The sequence below is a fragment of the Lissotriton vulgaris genome, chromosome 3_1, assembly GCF_964263255.1.
Source record: "Lissotriton vulgaris chromosome 3_1, aLisVul1.2, whole genome shotgun sequence".
NCBI lineage: Eukaryota > Metazoa > Chordata > Amphibia > Caudata > Salamandridae > Lissotriton > Lissotriton vulgaris.
The window spans coordinates 2,015,909,152-2,015,928,386 of NC_141689.1; the positions used below are offsets into that span (position 1 = coordinate 2,015,909,152).

The 19,235-nt window shown below is 42.8% G+C and overlaps 1 protein-coding gene across 3 annotated transcripts in view; it reads right to left on the reverse strand.

Moving 5' to 3' along the window:
- The window catches only part of ACSL1 (acyl-CoA synthetase long chain family member 1), a 408,120-nt gene that overhangs the window by 337,817 nt on the left and 51,068 nt on the right, over positions 1-19,235 (reverse strand). Inside the window, exon 1 of one of the 3 annotated variants that reach the window (XM_086962493.1) lies at positions 15,279-15,340. The exons of the other annotated variants lie outside the window; for them this stretch is intronic. The gene's annotated coding sequence lies outside the window, so the exon portion shown is untranslated. Of the gene's footprint in view, positions 1-15,278; positions 15,341-19,235 lie in introns of those variants that run through there. 3 annotated transcript variants of the gene reach the window in all.

Here is a 19,235-nt window from a genome sequence, read left to right on the forward strand (position 1 = left end):
AGGGACAAACACAAGAGAAAGATAAGTCTTGAAATAAGCAACAAGTAAAAGACAAAGCAACCAACAATAAGCTCCAAGCCCACGTAACTGCGTTAAGGTCTACAAGAAGCTTTTGCCACAGGATTGATAGTGGTGACTTGAATAATGGATCAGATAGCTCTAGGAGTAGAGTCAAACAAAGGACTGAAAGTAAACCAGGCATTGAAAGGGAACTGCCGTGTAAACAAAGATGCAATTAAGGATAGCCTGCTCTTGAGTAACATCAGGTTGCACCAAGAACTGGCTACTAATAAAATGGCAATTTTGAGTTGGTTGAGAGCAAGGCTTATAGTGCCCACAGGCCTCCGATTTTTATGCAGCTTCATATTATATTTTGTGTTTGGGAAGGCCAATTACTCCGATTACAGAAACTAAACCATGATACAGAAGGATGGAAACAAAGGATGCATTTTTGTGTTTCTATATACAATAAATGGAGAAAAAAGTGCTATTTATATTTCTCTTTCTTAGAACGCAGATGTTACCTACCCAGTGATCTTGGTTTCAAAGGTATTTAAACTGACAGTTGCCATGCATCAATATATGATCAGCAAGGGACAGGCAAATATTTACAAAGGTGAAAACTGTGTAAAGCTTTTTCTACCTAATGTTTGTACAGAAACCAATGGAGAAGGTCACGTACATACCATGTTCACCGAATACCAATACCAATGTCACTACCAAAAACCCTAATCACAACAGTTGCCACCGGCTTGTTCAGAACCCTCAATGTACATCCCATACATATGCCAAGTGCCATCACAACATTGACCCATCAGCTGCCTGGAAGCAGAATGCTGGAGGCGTTCAAGAAAGGCATGGCTCTTGTCCTGGATGCAGTAGCCTTTGGTTAAACGCTCAAGATGAAATACTAATGAAGTCAACAAACTCATTACAATTATTTCTATAAATAAACTGAAACCTGAGAAACACCGCCCATTTTCTCCCTGCCACACTGGCTATAGCAAGAACAAAAATTGAAGTTCAAATGTTCGCCCTTAGCAATCCACCCCAGGGGAAAGAAAAACAAAAATCAAACCACCCGCCAAGATAAATTGCTAACATAACAACTCTTCCTCATCTTCTAAGAGTCATCGCTCCCATTGCAGGAAGCCTACAAGCCACTTTCGCAATAACCATGCATTAGTTCGATTTAGCCTTTGCTTACTGAAAAAACACTTTCTTCTCCTTCATTATGGACTGTTTGGCTTCATTTACACAGCAGCTCTTTGATTTACCGCAGCACTGTACCAATTACACAGACAATAACGGATTAAGGACACATGGTTCACCATAAAATTGCTGTATAAAAGAAGCAAAACAATCCATAACATAGCAGGGGAACGATTGTTATTTCTTTGCCTAGCCCATCATCTAGGGTTAAAAAAGGATGGAACTTGTTTGCTAAAAACAAATAGCTAAGCAGCACATTCAAAAAACTGCCCAGCTCAAGTATCTCCAATTCTAAAACGGGCATGCTTCGCTACCCAGTTTTGGACCCATCTTCGAATCAAAATCAATCACTTGCTCTGAAAAAAAAGTCACTGGCCAAGTTCAAGCATCATTACCACCCAGTGTCGGTTTCTGCGTTAGGGCGCCGGGGCGTTGCCCCACTTATAATTGCCATCCTTTACCTCCATAGTACATTATAGAATATATATCAGCAAATATTTACCTTATTTAAATGAAATCAGCAAGCGCCACACGTCTGCCTTGGCAAGGGGGTGGGGCAGGCTTATGGACACCTTCACGTCAGAGGAGTGGCAACAATGAGCAAACTGCTGCACTTAGTGAGCATAGTGAGTGCACAGGTTGGGCTGCCCTTCCCCGGCCAACCAGACATGCGCACTACAGGCTTCTCTGCGGTTATGAGCAACCCCCCAATCACTCAATGTGCAGTACAGACTCAAAGTCACTAAATGAGCGGTGAGTTTGCCTGCTCACACCAATCGTGGCGCTGCTCTCTGAAAGATCTGTATTGGCTGCAGTGCAGGGCACGGTTGCCAGGTCTAATCTAGCGTCAGTCTTTAGGCAGTTTTTTTCTATGCATGGCACTGCAGGGGTTGGTGGGTCTGCCCCATGTAGCAATGGCCACTCTTATTGTAAAGCCATGCAGTGATAGGTAATTTCTGCAGTTGCTAGGCAAATCGGCCACCCTGTACGTCTCTGGCAGTCTCCCCCTCCTCTCAGTGAGCGGAACAAGACCACAGACCCCGTCACTTATGTACAAGGAAGATCATCAGGAGGAAGGAGTGGACAAGCCTGGATGACATCGACTAACAAATGCCAGCCACACTTTGAGTAAAAGTAGGGGGCAACCGTTGCACAAGTTACAGTGGAAAAATGGAGAGCAGACAGTTTGAGTATAGTGGGGGGCGGGGGAGGCTACTTGCAGAATAGCAAAGGCCCTCTTCCATTGACCACGGTTAGAAATTAAAAACAGACAACCAGCCCCCCCCCCCCCTGAAAGCATAACATTTTCAAAGAAAGTAGCCTGGTTTGCGATGTGTCCATGTAGTACGCTAAAACGATATATTGTAGAAATACTCACGGTACATGTATTCACCTTAGGAGAATCTGCTCCGCTGCAATTTAGGCGCCGTCTCCAAGGCACACTTTTGCTCACTCTGCAGGGGCTCAGCATCCAAAAGAGAGGATGCAAGGTGCCTATAGACTTTACATTTTCCCAAGTATCTCCCACTTGTGTCATCGGTCATGCTTGGCGTAGAGTGCCTTGCTTGTGCCACATCAAACAGGTTTTATTTAGCATGACACCTTGAGGCTAAGGCAAGCACGCAGCCTCTCACACAGTTTTGTAATCGAGTCTCAAACTCCAGTATAAATCCCTATGTAGTGCATAGGAAATGTTATATGGGACAAAGACTCAATGGTGCAGCTATACTGGTAGAAAGTAGGCGGTATAGTTAAAGACGGACCGTTGGGTCTGGAACAGCACAAACTCATTTTAAAACATAGCACTGGGGTTGTGTGTGGGCTGAATTAATAGGAATTTCAAATAAACCCTTTTTAGCATCATTAGGATAATGACCAGAGAGTAAAATCATAACGCTCAAACATATGCCCTGCAGGTTTTTTTGCTAGGTTAGGTTTGTAACTTTTATACAACAAGTAACAAAAGCATCTCTGACAAAAGCAGTAAGTGACCCATTGAACTATCTACATTCCATGCACTTTGTGATCTGCCTGGTACACGTTATTAACTCTCTGGGCATTACCATAGCCCTGGACCCAGTTCCAGAACGGGGAAGTGAATTGGCAGGTACTGGGTGAAGTGTGCCAGTCTATAGATCACAGTACAAAAAAAAAAAAAAAAAAAAAAAAAACCAGAAAATCCTCATTTTTTAAAATCATGTGAGTAATAGTACCCAGCACTTCTGCAAATACCTACCATTGATTTGCCAACACCAATCCAAAGGAGCCCTTTTTCACTTAAAATGATATTCACAGGCATCACTTGGCTTGGGCATATAATTTGTGTGTGGGTTGACACTACTAAATCAGGTAATATTTTTCTTTTCAGCATCTGGTAAAGCCTCTGCCCAACAATTTGGTAAAATTCGCCAGGCTAAGAACAAGAGGACTCAACCTCCTTTGCTGCTCTTGCATCCCTACAACACAACCCCAGCGTTTAAGGTAAGGAAATGGATGCTATATATTTTTTGCATTGTAGTGAAAGGCTATGTTTGTGGTCTACATGGTCGGTGGGTGCACATCAGTATCAATTTGAGGCATGGAAGAGTGTAATCAATATTAAAAGATAGATTTGAATGTGGAGCGCTCCACTGAAAACAATGAATTGGATCAGGGATAACGGTTGGTGTAAGCCTTTTGCTCCAACATAATTTCAATGTTGGTCTTTGTTTAACTTTTTTTAAATTTGAAACTTCATTCTATCCTCAGGGGATGGAATGTAATAAGCCTTATATAGCCTACCTGTCTCTGGCTATACTGGTTGTTAAAGGCCCTATCTCAGTGTTATAGACCCTCACCTATGGCTTGTGAATTAGGTCGGCTTCAGTGCCTTCAGCAACCTTTATGGCATACCAAGGAAGCAGGTTACAAGGCTATATTTTTAGAAGTCATATTGAGCGATGGGGAGCTGTTGGAGATATATTGTAATAAAGCACAAAATATGCATTTATAAAGAAATTATGTTTTTGCCCCAAACCGCATACATTGTACTTTGATCATGGACAGGTAACATTAATATTGGTAAGGTACCACAAATACAGTAGAGCAGTTACTTGGAAAGCAGTTCGTCGGACTGAGACGTGAAGAGAAGCTAATTATAAAACATTCAGGACCTGACAGGCCAGACCTAAAACTAAGGCAAAGGCTTACACATGTACATTCTCAAACACCTGGTACACAAAAGTTGATTGGCTTATAGGGTGTATTGCAACAAGTTCTCTGTTCTGCCTCCCCTGCTTGCTGTTTGGTGGTGACATTCCTTAGACAAGCATTTGCAATGCAATAGGTCATGCATTTGTTGGAGTTGGAACTATTGGCATTGTAAAGGGCAATGCTTTTATTTATGCTTTTTAAGTGGAGTGATAATTTAAAGAAAAAGTGCACACTATACCATACTATAAGCTTTTATAGCAACTGTACAGTAAAGCTATGGCTATGTTAACACAATGGGAATTGCATGCTGCACTAGCACTAACGGACATCAGATTGTTCCCAATTGGGCCACCTTAACACCTTTTCTGCGGCGGCTATTCCGCCTCAGCGCTAAGGCGGCGGGGCAGCCGCGCGGCGCTCACACGCTGGTGACTGAACCGCTCCGTCACCAGCCTCGGGTGAGCTGTGCTGATGACGGAGTGGTTCAGTCATGGCCCCGCCCGCTCAATAGAACGCCCAGCGCAGAATCCGCGCGGGCGATGACGGAACCGTTCCGTCATCAGCACAGCGCCACCGCGGCTGACTGAGCGGTTCAGTCATCAGCATTGAAGAGGTTAAATGGGGTGAACATAGCATAAACACGGCTCACCACACTGACATTGAAGACCTCAATCCCACATTATGAAAAAAGGTTCTTAGTTAAGAAATGTGTCCCAGTGGCCAAACATGCTTTAAAAAAGGAAACCCGTGTGGTATGTTTATCAAAACTGACTTTTCTAGCGAACAGTGTGAAAAGCATTCGGTTTCACTTTTCATATGGGCTGTTGTAAAACTGCGACTCTCTGCATTTGCATCACTTCATTCATCCTATGTAAAAATGTTCCAGGCTAAGAAGAGGTGGAGTGCATGTGATGGAGCAAGGATTCGCACGTTAAGTGACTTGCTTGTATCATGGACCTCGAATAATGTTAGTAAAGCAATCAATGTTAGTCTTACTAATTTTGCACATTTTTCCTTACACGGGGTGTTTCAGGTACGCTTGCCTATGTGTTTATTAAATCGTAATACACTTGCATCTCAAAATGGTCGCTGCTACGTGGGAATTTAGACTGCATGCGTCGGTCATACCCATGTGACGTACTCGCAGTTCTGGTGGGAAAGTGTTTGCTCATGCGCAATACAGCTCATCTTGCTGCTCTGTGTTCACATGCTAAAAGCTTGCATTGCTGCTTTTGCTAAGCTGTTAGTTCTGCTTAAAACTTAATGCTTTAGTTATTATAAAGCAATGGGAATAGTATAGTAGTTCATGTTATACAGTGAATTAATTTTTGTCTATGTTTTTTTTCATTTCATGTACACTTCGAAACTTGGGCCGTTGAATTATGCGGTGTTCCATTTTGAACAATACTGTGTCTACGCGAGATCCGCGAGTCTCCAGAGCAGATGACCTTTGAAAAGTTGCCAAGGAGCAGATGGACTGAAGATGCTCCTGAGAACCTAAACTTACGAACTCAAAACTAATACAATGTATTTGTAAATAGAACATTTATTGTTATACGAAATGAAGACATCATGAGAACCCAAATTCAATAGCCGTGAACAAGATGTAAATAAGAAGCCTGGGAAAGTCTAAAATTTAGGTAGCGTGATGACTAACCTCCTCCTTTGTCCAATCAAAATTGGGAATCCTTACACTTACAACATTGGGGGGGGGGGGGGGTACACGGACCCGAAAAACAGTATAACTAGCGTAGGTTTAGCTAGAGAAATTGTCCGACTTGTCCGAATAGCCGACCTGTCACTGCCCCAATGCACTCTATAGGTGACTGAACTCAGAGAGCTGCAAAGCACTCTGTTGGGAAGTTCGAGAAACCCTTTCGGGGTTTATGCAGACTTAGAAGTGCTGGCGAAGCACTTTGCTGGGAGGTTCGAGAACCCAATCGGGGTTATTGGCAGATTCCTTGCAGAGAGGGAGTAGCGCAGGAGTTGCAACCGAAGCTGCGGGTGTTGGTCGAACCCTTTGCTGAACCTGGTCCTGATCCAAATTCTGGGGTTATCCTGTCCTGACTGTCCATGAGCTGTACCTGCTCGCCTACTGGCACCTAAGTCCTTGAAGGTTCCTACCAGTCTTTTCCATCTGACCTGTGGCCAGGGTTGGTCTTCACTCTATCCTAGGAAAATATAAAGTCTGTGTGGGTGATTGCAATATTTGAGAATTAGAAATGCAAATATAGATAAGCAAAGCATAATTGCATATGTTCCCTTTTCTCCCCTGTCCCTTTATAAATGAGATTTCCAGACATTATTTGTCTATGAGCATGTTCCACTTTTGACCTACCTTTAGTTCATGCAAAAAATTTTCTATCTTAAATATATGTTCCTTATCTTACCCTCCCCTCTAGGAGATAAGCTGAATTGAATAGTATGTTCAAATATTACCTACCCTTTAGTATTTTTGAGCTAAATTGAATCTCGAATTTCAATAAAAGTTCCCTTGACTGCTCTAAAGACTTTTTGAATATAGCATGCTCCCTTTCTTTACCCTCCTTTAACCAGGTTGCGAGAGGTTGTTATCTAAATAAAGCATGTTCCTTGTTCTTGCCTTCCCCTTCAGTTTAAATTTCTAAATGCTAAGCATACTCTGTCTTATTCATAGCTATATACTGTTTTTGATGTTCGTTATGGCTAGCCTTATCGCATTTAATTTTCTGCTCATGACATATGATGATGAAGATGATTAGATAAAGTTTTTGAACCTACCCAGAGTCTGGTTATTTCATTTTTGAACCTACCCAGAGTCTGGTTATTTCATATTTCTCAAATGTTTATAAATGTTCTTGACTACCTAATATTTCGACTAGACTTCCTGGCCCTTAGTGATTAGGTTCCTAGTATCTACCTTGCTAGGTTATAGATTTGGGAATCAGTGTAGTATAGAGAATCTCAAGATATACTGATAGTAGAGCGCGAGTTACCCAAGGTAAATATTGATGTCGTATGTTTAATGTAATTTATGGGCCCAGGTGAGTATTTAGTAAAATTATCCTAGCCGGGTGACCTGCACGCTCTATCACATGTAGGATCCTTAGTCCCACCTTGGACCTTTATCAGTGGCCATAAGCAGTACATGCATTAGAGGTAACTCAAAATACATGTATCAGTGGCCCTTGTACATCACATGCATCCATAGTTCCGTTCATTGCATGCATCTGTGGCTCCTTAAGGTACATACATTAGTGGCCCAGCAGTCATGAGGATGAAGAATACTGCTACAAAATAAAATCAAAGTGACGAGACGTAGAATAAGACTGAACATCAACTTAAGTAAATCACAGAGTCAAGTGAGCCCAATTTTATCAGAGATTAAATGACTGGTAAATACTCATTAGATTTATCATTTTCAACAACTGAACCATACTTACAGCAAGTCAATGTATCACAGGCCATCTTTGGTACAACAGCTTGCATATCTTAGGTAACAAATACAAATCTGTCTTCAGATAAAGGGTTTAAAGCCTGGAACAAACCTTCTCAATCTATCAACTCTTAACTTTGAAATATTTGTAAGTATTTTACCTTTAATGGTCCAAAAACTGCACCAAGTCTTGATACTCCTAATTCACTGGGAGTGTGAAGGGTATGCTGAATGCACTGTAGCAGCAAAATACCCAGGGATGGCTTTGAGGCACTTTGTAAATGAAGTTGGAACTGCCTCCGTGCTCACAGGGAGGAGCGCAGAGGGTGAGTTCCCGACCCTACTCTCCAACTCCTTCCTCTGAATGAAAGATTCCCAGAGTCGTGTTTAACATGAAGCAAAGTCTAGCGGTGAAGGAGTCATCATACGAAATCTCATTGCATAATTGCAGCTCCTACCGGGACGAGTGGAGGATACAACTCACTTAACATAGAACTTGCTCTGCTTTCCAGATTCCGTCCTTGGGTATATAGGTACAAAGCACAAAAAATAAAGGATATTGCTTTGTTGCTAGGAATGGGAACTAATCACTATCCATGCCCAAAGAAGTATGCTCCACACTCTTCCTACAGCGCAGGCCATCTTGCGAACGGTCACTTTTGAAGTACTATTGCGAGCTTTTCCCGTGCAGTAAGAGGGGCTCTCTCAAAGTTTAGCACATGCTCAGTGCAGTGAACAATCGTAGGATTGTCCACAATCTACGGTGGGCCCAGGCTCGAGAATGTGCTGACCCAGCAGTATTCCTCTGCATTACTGCTCCATAATAGGGAGAGCACTGTGAGTGGTCAACATGGCGACAGTAGGGTGAGCATGGTGCGGGAAGATGGCTTGTCTGCTCATGGAGGGCGCAACAATTGAGTTTGCCAGCTGCAAATCTGCTGTCTGTGCGCGCAACTGTTCACCAGTGGGGGATGAGTTTGCGCAAAACATGCAAGGCGCATCATGCTTATTGCCTCATGATCTGGCCAACAAGAGCACTGCTTGCTTAGAGAGACCAAGTCGGCTGCTGAGAGCTACTGAGAGTTGACTTGGAAGCAGGCTGGTCAAAGATCAGCTTGACGAATAATCTGTGAAGCCCCTGCCTTGTAGTGTTAATAAAAACAGAGCTCTTGAAGTGGTGCCTACGCTATCTTGAGAGCTGTGCTGTGTGGCTCTGCTTTCACTATGACTGGACACACTTACCCCCGGCCCCTCCTCCTACACAGACCAGGGCAGCAACACAAGTGAGGGCAGGGTGGACACTGTTGCATAATTTACAGCAGCAGTACATGGGGACCTGGAAAATTAAAAACACCCCGCTGCCACAACCTGTGCAGAGTGGCATAATGATAGTGGTGGCAGCCTGTCCAGTTCATCGGCACTGCCCTGAGAGGCGTCAGGCTGTTGTCGGGCACCGAAGATAAACCAATGATCTGCAAGGATGCCCACGGCAGTCAGTGACACTATGAGGGTGGGGTGGTGCAAGTGAAAATAATTATTTGCGAGCCGGCCGGTTTTAGCGGAACACTTCTAATGGAGTTTCTAAGCAGAAAACACAAAGATCAGGGAAAGAGAATACAGGGGGTGGCGGTCATGGGAGAGACTGGCAAGCCAGGAAGTGGGATGATACGCAGGAACCAAAAAAAAAAAGCCATAACATGTCTGCGAGTGCTGCACTCTATCACCGTCTTGGTGGTTGGCATAATTCTGCTAATACACGGCAGCTAGAATGTCACTGCCATTGACGGGGAGGCGCCAGTAGGAAAACGGCAACAGAGAAAGGCCAGGCACCTCCGTCCGGATTCAATTAAAGGCTGTTCTACTGCTGGCGGTTGGTACTACAGCCAGTGACATGGTATTGCCTCAGAGGCAGCCACAGCAGTAAGCCCCGGAGGTCACAGACCAGGTCTGAGTTGCAGGACAGTTTCCAATTACAGAACAGTCCACACGTCCACAGTAAATGCTCATGTTTCCATTAATACTATTCAGATAAAACTGGCCTGCTCACAAAGAGTGTCAGGTTATCGAACGGAACACTTTCAAAAGTGCTTTTAAGAAGTTAAACACATGAGGAACGGGGAGGAGGTGGGAGTGAGGTGTTCGGAGGGATGGGCATGCCAGGAAGTGGAATATGAGTCAGGAACAAAAAAAATGCTTGTTAAACACGCCCTGAATTATATCGGCCACGCCCCTATGAGAGACCTGCCAGTTTTTTCCTCCCCCTCAAAGCCCTGGTGTTAATGCAAAGTCAGACTGCCATGCTTTTGGGCTGATTTACTGTCTCACCCCAAGAGCCTACAGTTGAGCTGATTTTCTTTTCCCCTTGGGAACTGCGAAGGCTGGCCTTGAATCACCGAGTTAAGTCAAGCACAGAGGGTGGAACAAAAAAAAAAAACCATGAACGTGAAATGTAAAATTAACACTGGACAGGAAGGAATTTTTCATAATTCAAAATGTATGGAGTTAAATTAAGGGAAAGGGGGGGGGAGGAGTAAGAACGAAACTGAAAGGCAGAGGGAGGAAGCATTAAGTATGCCAGAAGGAAGAATGACCGGCCAGTGCAGAGATTGAAGAAAAGCAGAGTGGGCCTGCTGGAGGAAATGAGGCTGCAACAGCGTGCTGAGAGGAGGAGCGCGAGAGACCTCAAGCAGCTGCTGTCCATTTAGCGTGAAGATAGGAGACATGCTGTGTAAATAGGAGATCAGCGGATAGGAGACATGCTGTGTAAATAGGAGGTTAGCGTGGATGCTGGTGCATTTTCTAGTGTTTAAAAAAATATTTAACAAAAAAAAAAAAATCATGTGCCCAGAAAAGAACCAGCGCGCGCCACGCGCTGAAGTTAAAAAAAAAAAAACAAGCTCTCGGCATTGCGTGGTGGGGGGCGGGGGAGCAGCATTGGGTGGCGGGGGAGCGGATTCCTTAGAAGTCTGATGCAGAGGCTCAGACAAATGGTGGCGTGCGATGTGGCTGGCAATGTGCACACGCCTGGCTCACATTAACTGTACCCGATCCGCAGTTTTGGGTAGACTTTTGAAAGCCATACTATAATTGGCAAACAAGCATTGTTAAAGCAATGCTGTAGTCGAGACCTAAAAAAAGGAGTAACATGCTTGAAGCATTTGTCAGATAAAATAAAGAAGCATGCTCACACATGAATCCATTTGTAAAACCTGACGAGACTGGGAATGTTGGGAGACACCAAGTTGGAGCTCAATAAGTGACACGTACCGAAAATCAATAAAGAGACAATGAAGCAGTGGATAGGAATAGAAGCATATTATTAAAAATAATTTACTGTCTTAGTTTGTGGTTCTTTTGAACTGGTTTCACACATTTAAGAGACTAACGCAGAAACCATTTCTTCAGCTAACCTACATTAATTAAACTTGATTTTTCCAGAGTAGCCTCAAAAATGGATAGCACAAAGCTTTGATGGTGCTTCAGTAATGAGTGGAATCTCTGGTGGAACACAATTATTTTTTGTGGTGTACCCGAATACCCATTATGTGTGCTGTTAGACCCACCAACTTATTATGCAACAAGCACTAGGAAAGATCTGAGGCAGCATTCTTATCACTTTCCCCCAAAAGAACAGAAGTACTTCAAAAGATTGTGACCAGAAGGCTTTGAAAGGGAGCCCCAATCATTGGAACTAGAACAGAAGTACTTCAAAAGATTGTGACCAGAAGGCTTAGAAAGGGAGCCCCAATAATTGGAACTCACATATGTACAATCAGCTTAATATTCCAATATGGGGTTGATCTTGAGAAAGGTTTCAGCACCTTAGAAGCCAATGAGGACTTTGGATTCAAAAGTCAGAAGGACGACCGTGGCTTTGCTAGAACATTACAAGACAGGGAGTACTAGTTTTTTTTCAGTTTTTATTTCATTAAATAATGCCTCATGTAGATATACTATAGAGCCAATTACAAAAACAGAAAATAGTCACTGGTAGCTCTTTCCAAAATACCGTATCTGTCAACAGCACAAAGTAAGAGATGGGGTTGACAATTTACATAGACTAAAAAAACTCATTCCACAGAAAAATCAGCAGTAGTGTAGTTCAAATTGCAAAAGCTATGGGACACTATAATTGAGCAGGCAAAGGAACGTTTCTTTTACAAAGCAGTTGGTGAGTGCCAAATTACTGCAAAGTGAACAATTTGCAAAATGATACTTCCTTCCCTGAGCAAGCACTGAATGAGGTGGAGGAAGCTTACTCTATGCTCAAAGAGGATGTGAGCATTGAATTAACTGTACTGCAAGCAATGCAATGTCTGAATCAGGAGGCCATTGGTTGCATTTCTTTGCTTGCTTTAACTTAGAAACTTACTTAATACGGCAAAGTCACGCAGATAGTGGCTTTACTACAGCCGAAACTATGTTCTACTTTAAACAGAATTAAGACATTCCTGAGGAACACCATGATTGAGGAAAGACTGAATGCTTCGGCAATGCTTTCTACAGGGAGAGACCTTCTTAAAAAAAAAATCCCAGAGTTTAATGTTCAAGTCATTGAGAAGTTCGCACTTATTAAAGAGAATGTTAATCCTAGCATTTCATTAATAGCTTATGATCATTTCTCAAATGTTGCTAGTTTGTGACCTACTCAGTTGTTTCCCCATCTGCTGTACAGATATTGGAGATGCTGAAATTAATGCAGTCAGTCTGGCATCCATGTATCTAATGTTTACTATATGATTAGTTGCTCTCAATGAGACGTAAATTGCCTTGTAGGGTCCCCTACTACCTTTTAATGTTTATTCCTTGCTGTCTCACTGTGTCCAATCCGACAAATTACAATAGCTTGGATTTCCGCAGTATTAAGAAAGCCGAGGTACTCAACATTATCCTCTTAATGTCTGTTATTATAGTTCTGTGGTTATACTGGATAAGCCTCTGGCTACGTTATTGTATGAAATCTATTTATTGATGTCATAGCTACATTTCCACAATTGCTTTATTAACCTGCTTGCCTTCTCCAATTTGCTTGAAAATGCACTATTTGCTCGCTAGCCACTGTGCACTCAGTCGCAACTTTTATGTATTACCATTTTTAAAATGTCAGCCGCCACTACACCCCCCAATTAAAAAGACCAAATGAAGAAAGATACAAGCATACTACAGTTCACCTCGAGCCTTCCAGTGGGTTAGAAACCAGGGTAGCTACCTACTGTGAACTCAAGGGCACAGAACGAGGCTTAATATGCATACCCCTCTACATAAAGTCAAAGATAAATGACCGGACTACACTAAAAGTTTGCATTCTTCATCACCAGGTTTACCCATCAGTTTACACTGGACTTTTTTGTTTTGAAATTCCACATATGGTATGTCTTTGGAATCTGAATCACAGACCACACAACACAAAGGACTGTGCTGGAGCTGGTGAAAGTGGCAACAAAGACTGGTTAAACTTAATAGTAACTGTGAGGGATCAGGTTAAATCCTCCTGTCATACTGCCATAGAAAAACTTAAGTGACATTTAAATTGGACTCCCGGAAGAAAAAAATCATTTAAATAGAAGAGCATACAAAACCATCCGGCCTCATTGTTGGTAAAAAAAAAAAAAAAAAGTAGTGGAACTGATGTGGAATCCTGCACTTGCTGCTAATAAAACCCATTCAAATTAATTTCATGAGCCACATAAAAGTTATACTTGTGCACCAAACAATAAGAGTTTTCCTGGTATCGAGTATGCTATGACACAAATTGATTATCAGGGACATACCCTATCTGCGGAAGGAGTCAAGCCTAAGAAGAATTTACTTGATGCCATCGAAAATGCTTCACCACCTACAGATAAACAATTACATTCTTTTCTGGGGTTGGCGGAGTATTATTCAAAATTTGTAATACATTTTGCGTCCAAGATACTGTTTAACCCCTTCGCTGCTCATGACGAGCTCAGCTCTTCCTGCAGTACACTGGTCGTGTGCTTATGACGAGCTGAGCTCGTCATTAACAATGGGATCCTGCATTCCTTAGCACACAGCGGGAATTGCCTTAGCAGTCAAGGTGTTTAGACTACTTATGAAGAGAGGCATACATTTTGTGTTGGGACACCGAGTGCCAAATGACATTTGACAGCATAAAGGAGATCACCAAAGCAGTAGCCCTTAAACCTTATGATTCCCCATAACAAATCCATTATTGTGGTAGATGCCAGCGCATATGGCTTGGGGGCGGTTTTAATGCAAAGCAATGACAACACTAAATGGGTAGTAGTCTGTCTCTTTGTACCCTCAGGAAGTGCAGAAGCTACGTATTCAGTTATTGAAAAAGAAGCCCTCGCCTGTTTTTGGGGTGTCAATTATTTCAAGACCTATGTACGGGGCACGAGTTTTGAACTAAGACCAGTTCACAGGCCTTTAATAGATATTTTCACTACTAAGGGTGCAGGAAAAGCCACTCCCAGAATTGTTAAATGGTTGTAAAGGTTGCAAGAATATGATTTCCATATAACGTATGTACCAGGTCTCAAGAATGACAACGCAGACTTTGCCCAGAATTTTCAGGAAGAGGTAATCGTGACAGTGTGAAATGTATAAGGAATTTGAAGAAGAGTGGTTGGTAACCACGGTAGGGCAAGCATGCAAAGGTGCTGTCAGTGTAGAAGAACGGAAACAAGCCACTTAGATGATTGCATGTTACGTGTAATTTCCTGTTTGTCAGAATGTTCTAATCGTCGTTTATTAAATGACAAGGATTTAACAGAATACAAAATGGTGGGGGTCAGAGCTCTTTTGAACCTGAATCTGGGATTGTTAGGAGAACAGACAAATTGGTTGTACCTTCAGGACTACGCTTTAGACTGTTAGAACTTTTACACAAAGGACATTCTGGTATGTCAAGCATGAAAAAGAGAGCTAGGTGTGATTTCTGGTGGCCTGGCATGGACAAAGATATTGCAAGATGTGTAAGGAACTAACTTCGTTGCATGCATGTGTAGTGCTAAATCTCATGTATCGCAGGACACCACTATCACCCCCACTGTGTTGCCAGAGAAGCCTTGGCATAAATTAGCCATGGACATTTGTGGTCCATTTAATGCTAGTGGCATAGCAAAGACGTTTGCCTTTGTTTTTATTGATTATTATACCAATTGGCCTGAAGTAGCATTTGTGAAAGAAATCAGATCTTCTAATGTCATCAGTTTTTACGGGAAATTTCATAGGGAAGGTTATCCTGAAAGCATTACCACAGATAATGGTCCACAATTCAAAGCCTCGGAATTTCAGGAGTCTTTGAGGGTGCATGGTGTAAAGCATTATACCACTGCTGTTTATAATCCAAGGGAAAACAGCATGGTTGAAAGGTTCAACAGAGTTTTAAAAGAATGTATACAATTTGCTGATACGTAGGGTGTGGATTGCAAGTCTTCTGTTAAGAGAATGATTTGGATTTACCGCAACACACCTCACACTGCCACTCAAGAGTCTCCTTTCAGTCTTCAAGGGAAGGATGGCGTGTAGCATGGTGACACCTGCATGGATGTGCAGAGCTAGTTTGAGGTTAGTTCCCAGGGAAGTTTGATTGTAGGGTACATGATTACCAATGCAAAGAGGTCCAGAGACAATGATAAAATTAGAGGTCAAGTTCGCAATTTCAAAATTGGTGACTATGTGAGAACTTCACTAGTAGGGATTTCAAACATGGGTTCATCCAGATGGTCTAAACCCAGAGAAGTTTTGAAAGCTATTCGTAATTGTGTATGGTTGAAAGATGGACGGAAGTGGAATATTAGGAAGGTAACATTAAGCAAGGATTTAGAACAACATCTGGTTGAATAACAAATACAATTCCAGTATTCCCATTTCAAAAAATCCTAGTTTTACTGGAACATCCGATGAGATTGTGGCTGACAGGTCAGTTTCTCATAAGCCTGTGGTTAGAAGATGGTCTGGTCACTCCAAACCAATTTGGCTTAAACATTATTTCTGTGCTTAGTGCTCTATGAGGTGTACTATTTTTTTGTGTTCTGGGGAGGGGAGATGTGTTGTATTATTATAGATTGTAGTATTGTACAGATTGTAGTATTGTAAATGTTGTATCAATATTGTAAAATTTCTATGGCTCATGCTTGGATTCTGGAATGGAGAATCCAGCGGAGAGCAGAGCAGTTGAGGAGAGCAGGGGACTTGCGTGTCCCAGGGGTTGTTCCTTCAATAAAACGTATTCTTCAATTTAAGGAAGTATCATTCGTTCATTTTAAAAGTTTTGCCTAATGGGGTTCTATGCTCCACTGAATTCTTCTATGTGAGAAGTTGTGGACCATTTTGTTGATGGGGATAAAACAGTAATGATGGATCAAATGATAGTTCTTTAACTGTGTCAAACATTTAGCACTGGATTAGGCAGTCTTTCCCTTAGGAAATTGAGACCTGTGTGTTTTATTGGTACCAAATCAACCAGGTCAGAATCATTTAGTCCGTTTGAATCTAGAGCAGATGTGATAGAATCCAAATGGTCAGTGGGATTGTTAAAATAAAAAAATAAATTAAAAAAGTGCTTTTACTGGGTTTGGCTTTACCTCTCCAGAAGAGTGTCTCTTGGATGGCAAACTGCCATCATTGTTTGAGGAGAATGGGGAGCATGGCTAGCTCATTGGGGACCACAGGGCAAGCCTGAAGGTACCCCCTCCCCCCAAACCCCAGGTTACTGGCACCTTCCAGTCTCTTGTAGGCACTGCTTTTGCACAGAGGGAGCTGCAAACATACTGATGCCATCACGGACGACATCCACAGAATGATGCACCCACTCACACCCCAATATAAATATTTACACAACCCTTGTAACTTCCACACTAACATTCTCAAAACCATTGACACCCATACCAGTACTTCCATATCTACTCACGGATTCATAATTCTACACACACATTCATTCACTCAGTTACCCATACAGCCACTCAAACCACCTCACTCACCAATACATCCACTGACATTCACTCAAACACCAATACAGCCACTCAAACACGTAAGTCACCCATGGAGCTACTCAAACACCTAGTCACTCACATGGAGTCAATTACACACCACTTACTCACCTATACAGTCACACACAGACCCACTCACTTATTCATACAGATGCTAATGCACTTACTCACTCACCTATACAATCTGTGACAAGCACATACATGCCCACATGCCACTCACACATACAATCACTTATGTACTCACAAAATTCACCTATACTGCCTTTCGCATATGCAGTTACTCACCCATATACCACAAACCCATCCATTCACTCACCGACACAGCTATAAATACACACAGTCACCCATACAGCCCACCCATAAACGCAGTCACTAACTCACACAGCCACGACTCACTCATCCATGCAGGCAGTCACATCCTCACACTCACCCACACAGACAGGTACTCAGAAACCCAATCAATCACCCATACAGCCACTAACCAACCCATACAGAGATTTAGACACCAACTGACAGACTTATACAGGCATTTGCACAACGTAGTCCCTCACCCAAACATTCACTGAGACACCTAATCACTCACTTATACAGTAAATTAAGCACCCACTGAATCATACATGAATGAATACGTATTTCTATAGCGCATGGCTACCCTGGGGCATGCCATTGCATTTAAGACCGCTAGAATTTTTCTGCTACTCATGGAAAGAGAAAGGTCTTCAGCAGTTTCCTGAAGAGGTTCAAGGCGAACGGAATCAGGGAGCTGGTTCCATAGTTTTGCCGCGTGGAGAGAAAAACGTCGGCCACCCATACGTGCCCGATGGATCCTAGGAACTGTCAAAAGTTTGTTATTGGCTCTAAGTGTACGAGAGTACTGATACAGTTGAAGCATCGGCAGGATCACAGCGGGCCTTAAACCAAATTCTTTGTTGCACTGGAAGCCAGTGCACCTGACAAAGTGCTGATTTAGCTGAGGTGCGCCTCGGAACATTCATTAGAAGTCGAGCAGCACAGTTCTGGAAAACATGTAAGATCTTGATAGTCCCCTGTGTAGCACCCAAGTAGATCGCATTAGCATAATCAAGCCGCGATAAAATAAGGGCTTGCACCAGTAGACGTCTAGTGTCAAAGGGAAGGAGTGGCAAGATCTTCATCAATCTAATCAGGCAATAGCAGGTAGCAGTCACTTTGCGCGATTGTACAGAGAAACGAAGATTAAAGTCCAACCATACACCCAGACTCTTAATTTGTTTCTTTGGTAAGGTGGGGGGGGGGGGGGGGGGGGAGGCAGACAACTAGGCCAAGGATCTAAATTAAGGGGAGCTGCATGTCCTAGTATCATGACTTCCATCTTGGAGCCATTAAGTTTGAGGAAGGACAAATCCATCCACTCAGCTACTTTTACCAGGCAAGATGTCTGGTTCTTGTCATTCGTATCAGGATGGCTGAGGGACACCATCAACTGGGTGTCGTCAGCATATGTGACCAGCTGGGCCCCCTGGGAAGCACAATGTCCGCAAGGGGCAGCATGTAGATGTTGAACATGGTGGGGCTTAAGGAAGATCCCTGGGGGACGCCATACTGTAGAGGGGTCTGTTTTGAAAGGACCTCTTCTTCAAAGACCATGAATGATCTGAGAGAAAGGACTGCAACCACTTAAGGGCAGTCCCCGGTACTCCCACCTCCCTCAGTCTTGGAATCAAAATGTGGTGATTTACCGTATAGAAGGCTGCGCTGAGGTCTAACAGAATAATAGCAGCGCAACCTCCGGTATTCACAATTTTCCTCGCTTCTTCCACCACAGCAAGAAGGGCCGTCTCCGTGCCCTGCTTACTTCTAAATCTAGTCTGAGTGGGGTGTAAAGCATTATTGTGCTCCACATAAGCTGCCAATATAGAATTTACATGTTTTTCGGCCAGTTTGCTAATACCTGGTAGTAAAGAGATTGGGCGATAACTAGCCAAGTCACCAGGGTCTGAACTTGGCTTTTTTTAAAGTGCTTTAATTCTTGCTTGTTTACATAGCGGGGGAACCAGTCCGGCCGCAAGGGATGCAGGCACTCATACACCCTCTGAATCATCAATACACCTCAAGATAAATATATATCTAACACTAATAAACTATTTAAAAAGACAGTCACTGAGTGATGCCACAAGTGATGCCATGAACGATGCATTGTGGGGGCACGAGATAGTTAGATCAGCTACCTATAACTGCTGAATATTCTGGATTTGTAGGATTGAAATGTCAGACGAACTAGAACCTCTGTAACCACTGGGATATAGATATATATGTTTTTCATGATCCCGCTATTCTTTTCACTCCAGGTCTTTTTGGTGACTCATAGATGGCACTCTGGGAACCAGTTTGCAAAAGGGGTTTATATTATCACCAGTGCAACAAGGGGACAGTCTACGAATTTAGACAATTGCTTTGCC